This window comes from Ammospiza caudacuta, chromosome 7 (genome assembly GCF_027887145.1).
Source record: "Ammospiza caudacuta isolate bAmmCau1 chromosome 7, bAmmCau1.pri, whole genome shotgun sequence".
Lineage (NCBI taxonomy): Eukaryota > Metazoa > Chordata > Aves > Passeriformes > Passerellidae > Ammospiza > Ammospiza caudacuta.
The window spans coordinates 31,788,263-31,800,555 of record NC_080599.1 but is presented as its reverse complement, the minus strand read 5'-3'; the positions used below and the strand labels follow the sequence as shown (position 1 = coordinate 31,800,555).

At 37.4% G+C, this 12,293-nt stretch overlaps 1 protein-coding gene across 1 annotated transcript in view; it reads right to left on the bottom strand.

Moving 5' to 3' along the window:
- The window catches only part of BCAR3 (BCAR3 adaptor protein, NSP family member), a 75,048-nt gene extending 71,665 nt beyond the window's left edge, over window positions 1-3,383 (bottom strand). The window contains exon 1 of the mRNA XM_058808757.1: window positions 3,174-3,383. The gene's annotated coding sequence lies outside the window, so the exon portion shown is untranslated. The remainder of the gene's footprint in view (window positions 1-3,173) is intronic.
- Between the last annotated feature and the right edge of the window lie 8,910 nt (window positions 3,384-12,293).

The following is a 12,293-nucleotide window of genomic DNA, read 5'->3' as shown; positions in this document are numbered from 1 at the left end:
TCCTAGGAAGAGACTTCTGGTCCATTCATGCAAATGTTCTTGCATTGCACACAGAATGCAGATGTGGCACAAAGCTGCTCCACAAGTACAAATTAGTTCAAACAATTCTGAAGTGTCACTTTGCTCTTGCAGATTTTAACAGTACTTGGCCCAGTGCATGGGCAGAATCCTATCCCTACAGCCAGATTTGTCATTGTACATTCTCCTGCCATTGGTCTAAAGTTAAAATGAATCTACTGTGTATGTTTTCTGATTCCCAGAAATGGCAAATGTTTGTGCTTAATGCAGGTGATATGACAGCAATCTGGTGATCAAGTATTAATGAACCCAGCAGGTCACCAGAAAAGACTAGTACAAATCTCCAAATACACTCAGTACAAGCAACTTAGCAGATCTTTTGAAGGCTACAGCTAACTGTAACAGTATTTATGTGATCAGACTCAAATGAATAAATAGAACGAAGATAATCAAACACTTAAATAGAAAAGGTTGGTCACTCCTGTCTAGTAAATCTTTTCTCTTTCTGTGTGTCTGTGTGGTATTTTGTAGCTAGATGGGAGTTCATCCTACCTGCACAAGCAGTGTGTCAGTTCAGTGCTGAAACTGAGCCAGTATTCACTGTTGAAAAGACTCCACAGCTGCTTCTCAGCTTGAACAGCCAGAGCCTATAATGCACCCAGCAGTAACAGACTGTAAATACATACGCCATATAATCAGAAATCTGATTAAAGCTAGCATGCTAAGCTCTCTGTGGGTAGAAGGGATGACGAAAGAAGGGGTTTACATCTGTGATTCTAAGCTAACATTTTACTGTGGACTGATCCAACTTCAACATTCCAGTCCTGCTCCTTTCAATTCCTTAGCCAGATCAACACAGAAGTTCCTCACCTCCATCACACCAAATCTACCATTTGTGTGGTCAGATGCTAAACTGGATACATGAAATGGTCCTATTTTAGTGGAAACACAAAACTGTGCCCCTGCACAGTGGATTTTTATTTTTTTTTTTAAAGTGCAGATCCAGGACCATGGCTTATCGCGAGTTCTATAACTCCTAATTACTGCAGTGGGTTTCCAAAATGTTTTATCATTTAATACATTCCTCTTCAGCTCTTCTATCCTTCAGAATAGGAAGGAAATAGGAGGACTGCCATATTTTTTAATAAGGCTGCTCTGAGACACATAACATCTGAAAAAAATCCTCAATTAAAAAAAATTCTTTTTATTTGCCTTCTGCTGTTTGAAACTTTACAGTTAACTTAGGTCTATCTTTCAAGAAATTCTATAAATTTGTGTTCTACAAATAACACAGTTTATTTTTCTTTAAAGGCTGAGGTATTCACATGACTAATTAACTCTAGGATTTGAGTGCTTTCTAATGTACCAAAATTGATTTGTGATAAAAATCAAACTGGCAGCAGAAATCACAAAAAATTACATCACAGGTGTGTTTGCTAAATCATGATCAACAGACAAATGTGCTCTCAAGTTGTGCTTCATTCTGCACCCACATGGCAGGTTTCGCAGTGTAACAAAAGGAAGGACTATGGTGGCACTTCTCACATACCCCAGTGCTAAATCAATCTTCCTGGGTTAAGATACTGGCAAATGTGGTTTGAGCAAGCCAAGCTGATTTTGCATTGAAACTGATTAGAACAAAAAGTTTAGTTTATCTCAGCTTGGTTTCTCCTTTTCTGTAAGAGTTTAGTAGTCCTGAGCCCTTTTACCCTGCAAGCTGCCTTTGCTCGTGTATATAAAAATTCTTCCTGCTTGGCTGCTCTAAACTCCTGAGCTGTGTAGTTAACAACAGGATTTGTCTTCTCCTTCATACTCTTTGCCTCTCACTCCTCATTAGTCTGGTACTCCAAGCACAAAGTCATGCCTGGTACATTTTCCTATCTATTTATGCACTCATTCTTGTTGACTTTTATTTTACAACAAAGTGATAAGAACTGTTTAGGGGTTAGGAGCAGAACATAACATGCTAGTTGCTACCTCCAAGTTCAAAAAGCTGCATGATAAGCAATAAAAAAAATTAACTTTGAAATTAAAAATAATTTAAATTCAACACCCACAGAAAGTAAAATCACTTGCTGATTTGTTTCTTTTTAATCAACCCATAATTTAAAAGGAAAAGAAAAGTAGTGTATTTCCTGAAGATGATATAGAATATCATCTTAGGAATAGAAACCATAGAATCATTTGTTTGGAAAAGACCTTTAAGATAATCAAGATCAAATAAACTGGTTTATTAAAATAAACTATTGTATTCAATGAGAATGATTCTGTAAGATACTGGGCACAAAGCTGTAAAAAATAAAGTTCTAATATAATTTTTAATTTCAGATTGATGTTTTCTCTGTTTTCTAAATTGAATGTCCTTGTATACATGGCAGTTAGACTTAGAATTCACAACTATGTAAATTGCACGAGACAACTATCAATAAAAAATGTCTAATTATCACTAAAATTTTGGCTAAAAATGGTAATATATGGGAAGCTGCCTTATGGAGAGCTCAGCCATAAAGGAAAAGATGGTCATAACCTCATTGACTTTTTTAGTAAGTCAACCTGTCTGTAAGAGTCAGACAGATCCTTCACTTACATGTGACTCTATATGCAAAAAGCAATAACTTGGTTTGTAGCACACCTTTGGATCCAAACATTTAACAAGTTTAAATGTTAAAATACATGGGTTCCAGTTAGAGAAAATACTAGTAGCAAGTCAGGAATTTCCTTGAATCATTTGAGCTTACATGAAAAATGCTACTAGTCATATTTTTTTAAAAGCAGGGCAAGTCTCATAAACAAAGAGCTACTTTCTTTCTCTTTGAAGATATGGTATAGGCAGTGCCAGGAGTACTACAGACAGATAAAAAGCACCACAGGTAGATAAAACAAAACACTGAGCCAGTCTAAACTTGCAATGCCAATTCAAATTTGTTCAGAGTATTTTTGATTAATTTTGGTAGCAAGCCTAATTCCTTACCAAATCTGTCTACATACCAGTTTTATTGGTATTTCTGCAGATAGCACAAAGGATTTCTTTCCAGTCCCCTCCTGCTTCCCTCCTACTCCGTGATGCAATGTTACTGCATCCAAAGCACAAAGTATCCTTAAATGGAGGCTGGATTCTACTGCTTTCTCAGTCATCCCCACTGAGCTGTCCTTACCTGCTGACTTCTGTTCTGCAGAGCTCCTCCTAACACGGTGCTGTGCACTGACCCTCTTCCTCAGAAGCTCTCCAGCCTTGCCTCACCATATTCTGTAACAATTTGCTCCAAGAACAGCATAAGTGCAGAGACAGGATAATCCACCCTGTTCCAGTGTAGGACACCTTCCAGTAGAACTTTGGTTCTCAAGAGTTTAGAGGAGCTCAGCTGAGGTTCAGAGCAAAGCTGATTGCTTCTGCCAAGCCCTTCATTTGCAGCAATATCTGAACACCTGGTCAGTGACACAGGTGTATCTTAGTTTGGGTTTAAATCCTAATCCATTGCAGCTGAAGCACTGGGCTCCTACCTGTGGTATTACTTTGCCTTTGGTTGTGTTGGCTTTAATCCTGCAATTACCAGATAAACTCATGATAAATTTTATAGTGTATCATGTGCAACCTGAAAGGAGAGCTTCAGTGCTTTTATGTGTTGGAGTTTAACTTATTAAATGTTTCCTCTGCCTGAAGCTTTATGTATTCACATTAGAAGGGCAAAAGACAAAGATGGCTTAGTGACAACTCTCTGCAGAATTAACAGCAGATCTTCCTTGATATATTTGCCTTCATTTAATACCCCACCTATTTCAAAGACATTCTCAGTGTTTACAATACAGAACTAAATCTGCATGCAAAAATAACACAGACTTGTGTTTTACATCAGCAGTTGTATTCCACAGAATGGAACTAAACCAGAACCAGCTCATCTCCTGTCCTGGAGGGCTTGCTCAATAGCAGCCTTTCCAGGCTTGCTGCAGAAGAGAGGCTGATCTCTGCTGGAACAGGAGGGTAGGCAAGTTTCAAGACTGACAGCACTGTACTGTAAAACCTGCACTTTATTAGCACATGTACCTATGTTAATTTTAAAAGTCACACTGATAAATCTAGACATTTGAGGAAGGAAGTGCACCAGTCTGTAACACAGTGGTCATTGTACTGAAGTACTATAGTTGAGAGAACTCTGTTAAAGTCTCTCAAGTACTTTAAGCTACAATATGAAGAAATATCCTCGTGATACTTAACATTATATGGAAATGTTCTGCTCTCAGTTCTAATGACATGGCTGGGCATGGATGTACAGGACTTGCACACAGAAAACAGTGGAACCCATCAAGAGCAATGCATTTATTGATGGTCCCCAAACTTCATAAGCAAAGTAACATGATTAGTTTCCTAGACCATTTTTGCTAATGCTGATACTTTAAAATTTTATTGCAGTTTTTTGGAAGTTGTTCTCTGTCTTGGTATAACTGAACAACTCTATTTTATCCTGCTCCTCAAGTAATCTTGTCCTTTAACTTTTCACTTTTCCTCTTAGAGTTTCATGGACTCACTTCTAGAGAATCCTTCTAATAGTATTTTCAAAAAGTAGGAAATAAACTCGGTATTAATAAGAAAGGCACAGACAGATAAACATGAGGTGCACTAAAGAGGAAGAAAAGTAGTGGCTAAAACCAGTCAGATGAAAAGACATCAAGAAAATTTTAAGTTGAATTAAGTAGGGAGAGTAAAGAGAATGGAGAACAGGAATCTCAAACAGACCAAAATAAATGTTGAAAGCCTGCAGTAAAACATGATTAGAGAAAAAACTGACACGTGAGAATGACTAAAATTTTCCTTGTTTGTTTTTTTTCCTTAGTGTTACATGAGCAATAGTGCAGTTTCACTAGTGGAAGAGTCTGTAAACATGTTAATAGCTCTAGAAGTAGATCAAGAGTTGCCTAGATAATAGGTTTCTATTTTCTAAGTACATAATTTTTTTCTCCATTAATAAGAAAAAAATCCATAGTTGAATTGCATCAGTTGGTATGTTGTCTTCTGGCTGAATTCCTGTTAAGTGATGCTGTCCTCAAGGCATTTTTTCTTAATAGCTTTATTTTGGCAAGTCTTAAGGGAAAATTAACAGCAGAGGTATGCAATTTGAAAAAAATTGTTAATATTCAGAGAAGTTGTAGGGTAAGAAAAAAACCACTAATATTGGGGAATTGTAATGAAAAAAAATCCCAAATTATCTCATAGTAATTTCCTTAACTTGGGTATCAAGACAGACATATTTAATAATAGTATTTTTCTTCTTAAATAGTATCTGCCTGCATACAAAGTGAGTTTTTTTTTTTTTTTTTGTAAAAACCAAACTGAACCACAAACTCCCCACGCCCCAATAAACCCAACCAAAACAATACACAGTGCTTTTTAGTCTACTACAGCTTTTATGTCAGTGCTATGACAAGGTCTCAGCTGGCCCTAATTTCAACTGTTTGAGACAAGGACACTACAACAAGAGACAAACCAAACTGAAAAAAAGTGTATGGAGGAAGTGAAATAAAGTTACTCAAAAGAAAGGTATTTTTTCTCATTCTTAGATATAATATGTTCATGATGGAGAGCTTCAGAAGCAGAAGCATACAATATCCTGTAAATCTTAGTCACTCTTCAAAATCATCATTAGGCTCTATGGCTGAGAAAATAGTTATGCAGCAGGGAACTGCTACAGCAAGCTTAATGATGGGGGGATTAGAGTTGAAAGTGAGAGCACTAGACATTCTTTTCTAGCAAAATAGTTCAAATCCCAAGTGAGACAGTAGGATAAATGAGCCAGAGGGCCTCCATTCATTCTCCAGCAAACGGCACATCACAAAAGATCCATACATTATGCCAGGAAAATACTCAGCAAGAATGAGAAGCCTTGGAAACAGAAATTCTTGACTTAGAGTCTGGTTGAAGGTCACTGCTCTAACACTGCACAGTTCACATATTTGCATTTGACATATTGATATGTAAAGGAATTTCTGAGTTGTTTATGTTCTTTTAGTTCTGTAAATGATCCAAAGATTGAGAAAAATATTAATCTTTTCAACTTCATAGGCTGGTGTAAGGGGACTAAAAGAAATGCTTCACATTATTGAAGGAGCTACTAAAACTATACAGACAAACTCTTTCATCATTTCTGTATAAAGGAAAACAGAGTCAGATTTAAAGTTTTGGGTTTCACACCAGAGCTTCACTATAAATTAATAAGCCTACATCCAATTTGTTTGTTAAGATCCTGTTTAATGGTTTCAGAAAATTCCTGTTAGCTAATTAAACACGATGAACTGATGTTTACTGATTTGCTAGCCCCCTGCTTGACTTCAAAATAAATCAATGCTACATTGATTTTTTTATTATTCCATGATGCTTAAATCAAATGAGATTAGACACAGTTAAAAAAGCAGCACTAATCTGAAAACACTACTCAATCAAATAAAGTGACAGGCCTTTCATTAAAAATATACAGAAAAGACTCCAACAGTGACTAGATTATTTTCCTTTTTTTTCAGAAACCCTTTTGTATGACAAAGAGTACTTAGCCTGGCATCTCATTATTATTCAAATCATATAATCCATTGCAAAGGATTCTGCAATCCTTGCACAGTGTGTAAGCGCCATTTACTGCAGGAACCAATAATGCACTGAGATGTGGAACTTCAGTGCAACAAATCAGATGTGTGAGTGCCCAAACACTGGCACTGCTGATTGCAATCAGCTGCTGGGACACATAGAAAAAGTTATAGGCATAAATTAATGGCTGTTTTTCAGAAGCTTAGATTAGCAGGTTGCTGTTTGACTCAGTTTATTACTGCATGTGGCCAAAGAGGAGGACACAAATAAGCATTTGCTGTTTTACAAACACTTGACTGAATGCACATGCACACAGCAGACACAGATGTGATCCATCCACCATTACAATGACTGTGAACTGCTGAGTGATTTTCTGGGACTCCAACTGGACAAGTGCTGTCTGAGAGTATTCTTTAGCAGATACATGTATCTGTCTCTAGCTGGTTGGTGAACTGCACCCAACTCCAGAAATCCAGGGTGGTGATTCTGCAGTAGGGACTCTAAGGTATGGCATGCTTCATCTTCTGAAAGCAAAACCCACTTAAAAATATGCAGTTCAGAGTATCTTATAATTTCACCATCCAAAACAACAAAGGCACAACATCTCATTTCTTGAAATCAAATTTCTAACCTCATGAAGCACACCTGCCTCTATCAATAGTACTTGCACTTTGGTTCTTCTTGTTGCAGCACACTGGCTGCAAGACTGAGGAAATGAGCTTGAAGTGTAGGACACACATGGATCCTTAAAGCTTCAGCTCAGACAAAAACTCACCTAAATAAGGGAATGGTTAAATTAATTGCACCATGAGGGTCTTGCTCATAAATGATTAATGCATTTCAAAGTTCTTACTGTCTTCCTCCTTTGCTGATAGCATGGCACACAGAAATAGAAACCAGTCTCTGACCCCTGCACACAGAACTAAAGCCAGCACAAGCAAGAGAAGAACATGACATAAATTACATAAATTGCTGTTGTAGCTAAGTTTATTTGCATACTGAAAAATCTTTCTTTGATGGGGCCAGCTGCTAGTGAGAAGAATGTGTTTGGTGTCATTCTAAGGACACCTAGAAAGAGGGGTATTCTGACATTACAGTATCACACAGGTGAATATGCAAACAAGAAAAGGCTGGGAGAGATCAAAACAACCATGTTTAGAAAAAGTATATTATGTATGTAACACTATTTTACCAGCATTTCAGCACCTCTTGTGTTGACTGGTGTTCAGAGTTAAAATTCTGAGAAAAAATCCACTCTAACTTTACCAACTGTGAAGACACTCCTCAAGTACATAAACAAAGAATCTTACTATTCTAAAGCACAAACTCTTTTAAAACCAAGAAATATGCCAAGGAACTAGAACCCAATCCATGTAATTCAATAGCAAGAAACTTCTGTCTGAATATCTACAAAACCCTTGTGGTTTTGATAGTTTGATGAAAGAGTTGCTTCTTAAATAGCTCTTTAAATCATATATCCTTAAAGGTTCTTTGTTTTCAGTTATGTATTACCCTAAAATTAATTTTTTACCTAGGTAATATTGAAATGAAACTCTCCTTTTCCTAGGTATCATCCCTCACAAAGAAGTTGGTGCTTGTGCCATGACTGCAACATTTTTCCAAGAGCTGAAACAAGTACAGTCATGTGCACTGAGCTGTGAGCAGTGCTGCTGTGAGGGAGGAGAGCAGACATTCCCCTGCTGGCTATTACAGCTGCTGTTTTCCCCAGCCTTTTCTGCCATCCTCCAGCAGTATTAGATCACAGACATTTACATGCAAACTTCTCTATGTAACACATTTCAAATTTTTTCAATCCCTGTGATTGCATCTTTTTATTTAATAGTTAAGCTGACATAAACCTATCAATTTCAAAGTAAAAATGTTTCTAATATATCCCTGTATTTTCCCTCAGGATTCTCCCTTATTTTTTCAAAGTCAGCTGAAAAGATATGTGAAAATCAGGTTAATTTTGTCTTCAAAATAATTTAGATTGATAAATTCACAAAAAAAAAAAAAAAAAGCCAATTCATAACTCTGAAAAAATAAAATTGCCCTGAAGATAATGCAACATGAAAAGAAAGTTTCCTTGTATTACTTAACTTGAAAATAGTTGACACATAAAAATTTTATAAAAATATAAACATCCAAAATATTATAAATGTTTCTCCCTCAAAGTATTACAACATTACAATAAATGCTTTAATCTAATTCTCTTTGGATTTTACAATACCCCTCACTATTATATATTCACAGTTACTTTAATTCAGAATTTAAAAAATCACTACTGAGCAATAGTTATCACAATTAAGATCCAAAATTAAAATCTTTTCAGGTTTAAAACCCACAAAAAGTTGATTTGGAAACATCTGCTAACACAATCATTTGTTACTAACACCAAGCACTGTTTCTAACAGTAAGACTGTACAGGTTAATAAATAGACATACAACAGTTCTTACCATAGCAGGAGGCTGTCATGGTCTACTGTGAGCTCTTAAAATGCAAAAGCTTCTTGACAAAAGACACACCTTGAGGAGTTCCGTGCCCAATCAGCACTCAGACCTGCCCAGGAGACAGCAGCTGATGAATCACAGGGACGATAACTGAGCAGAGAGGTTTTTCCCCCTAAATCAAGGAGAAGTTGAATACTGTGTTGAGTAAACTTATTCGCACTTTAATTTTAATTACTATTTTTACTTTTCTACTAGGTGAAAAATGTGCCATCTATTTGCCAATGAGCCATTATGAAATACAGAAGTTCCTACTTTCAGCCCAGAGTTTTGCAGGCTACTTCTTAAAAAAATATCTTATTAAAAATTATTGTAAAAAAGTTTATTTATAAGCTGGAAGAAAGAAGAAAATCCAAATATCACCACCCCCCTTGCTCCTAACAAAAGGACAAGCTCAAAAACACCCTCCAACAGTCCAGAGTTCAGCAAACGAATAGGGAGGTAAACTTATCTATTCCAGGCATCACACTATATTTTATAATGTATTAGTAGTAGTAGTAGCATTAATGATGATAATGAAAATGATGATGATGATGATGATGATATGGAAGTTACTAAAAGTTCCAGTTAGGATCACTGCCCACCCACTCAGGCTGTATATCTGCCCTGGAAACATTGGTACTCTCGAAACCTAGACGTGTGACTGCATCACGGTGCGGTGCTTTCCCCAGGGGTTGTTTGCTCCCAGAGCACTGACACTGCCTGATCAGTGACGGCCACAGGAGGCGCAGGCCGGGGCTGTGCTGATGCAGAGCTGGTGCTCAGGCTCTGCTGGGACATCTCCTGTGGCCGCAGGACACAGCTCAGGCTCTGCTGGGACAGCTCCCGTGGCCGCAGGACACAGCTCAGGCTCTGCTGGGACATCTCCTGTGGCCGCAGGACACAGCTCAGGCTCTGCTGGGACATCTCCTGTGGCCGCAGGACACAGCTCAGGCTCTGCTGGGACATCTCCCGTGGCCGCAGGACACAGCCAGCTGGAGGAGAGGGGTCCACACGGGGCTCTCACTCCACACCGCTCATTGCACTGACTGTGTGTCCTTGTCTTCATCTAATAGTGCAACAAACAGCCACTAAGTGAAATGTTTGACAGTGGACATGAGAAATAGAATTGCCTTAAGAAAATCCTATAAGAGCTCAAACCAAAATGTCAGATGCCCTTTCCCTGGACACAATCTGCCCAGTGTGCTGAGCTCTGTTTTGGGACTTGTTCAATACTACACAACTCAGCATCTGGAAGGAAATAAAACTACCTACACTATCCTTTTCCTTTACAGTGTTAGCCACAACAAATGGCATTTTAAGCAATATTTTATAATCTGTCTTGCGTAGTATGACCTTAACAAACCCATATCTCAGTATGCAAATCAACAGGTCACTAATTTGCTTTTAGATATAACACAAAGGAAGAGAGGTATCACATCAGAAGTGTTAAAATTCATGAGCTGAAAATGAATGATTCTGCCATTTATGTAAGTATATTAAAGTTAAACTGTATATGGCTTGCACTTGTAAATTCCCACGTCAGATGTATGTCACACAAGCTTTGCTAACAGAGAGACAGAAAACAATCTGAATTTCTGATTTTATGAAGAAGGAAATAAATACACCTGGGGAACTGATTTCATCATGTTCTATCATGTTTGAGCTGCACACTCACTCTAAACCTATTCTACACTGAAGAAGTGAAGACCCTGAAAAAACAATCTCTACCCAAAGCAACCCCTTAACAAAGTTTTATTAGCAACCATTTTGGTTGCTAATGTGAGACCTCATTCTCCATGATCCAGGTCCTTATGTTACCCCTTTGCCCCTTCTTTTTTTCACTTACACTCTCAGATTTTCTAAGGATTCTAAAGCAACTTCTCTACCAGATTCCATTATTGCATTTTAACCCAGTGTTAAAGTTACTTGTCCAGCCTGCCTAGAGATACAATTTCTCACACTTTCACCAAATGCTATTTCACTCTTTCTCATTTTTATTGGTAACATAAAACACACATCTATGTCTAGTAGATAACTGCTTTGCTGTCAAACAAACAAACAAACAAACAAACAAAAAAGCACAGTCAAAAAGCATAAGGCCTCTATGTAACAAATACCAATTACATAGCAATTAATACCAAATAGAAAAAGGGCCTATTTCCCTTCCAAACTGCCTGTGAATAATCTTATTAGTCCTTGAAGGTAAATTAAGAAGCCATATTCCCCTTTTTAGACACAAAGGAGTATCTTGTCATCACAGCACTAACAAAAGCAAGTGATAATTTTTGTAGGAAGTTTATAGAAAAAGGCCACTTGTATTGAAATCTGATTGAAATGTCCCTGACCCACCATGTGGGTGTAAATGTCTCCCCTAATCTCTGTCATTTTGGATGAGAGCTGGGATGGTATTTCTTTTGGCTCTTTGATACTATTTTCCTGGATTCCAAACCCTAGTGATTGCAAACTCAGGTATTTACAAAATTAACTACAGTCATATATTGTAATAACAACAACAAACAACAACAACAACACATTATCTCTGTGGAGAGTGTGGTAAAAAATAAGGGGTCTTGTTAGCAGTGATTCCTATGATTTCCAGACATCACTGACTGTGGAAGCTGCTTGTTTCACTTCACTGCAGGAATGACTGGTACCTATTACTAATTTGAATAAACCAAGATACACCTCTATAAAAGTATATCACGATTCTGAACACAGGAAATTAATTTTGTGTGTTAAGTCAATGCTTACTGCCTGCCAGCAGTTTGGAAATGAAAGTAAACCCCTAGAAGAACAAAGGACATTCTTTTACTTCAATGCTAGAATTGAAGAAAATTCACTGCTGATTTAGAGTGGCAGAGCTAACGCTGCACATTCATCACAAAGGAGCCTTTTGTCTGCTCTGTCTGCACAGAAGACTCTTTGATGTGCAGCTTTTTGTTTCTTCATACTGTAACTTCTGCTGGGTGATAAGTTGCATTAACTTCAATGACTGGTTTTATGAGACAAAAATTGGAAGGAGAATATGGAGCAAAGACTATGCAAGGATTAGCTATAAAAATCACTTGCTAGTTCAGTGTGCTTCCACTATGGCTGTTAAAAGAGAGAAAAAGTTCTACTGATAGATTACAAAAGTGGAGTCTGAGCTTGTGTTCTGCTTTGGCCTTAGTGCAAGATTGCAACATGGCATTCACTTACACAATATCTAAATGAC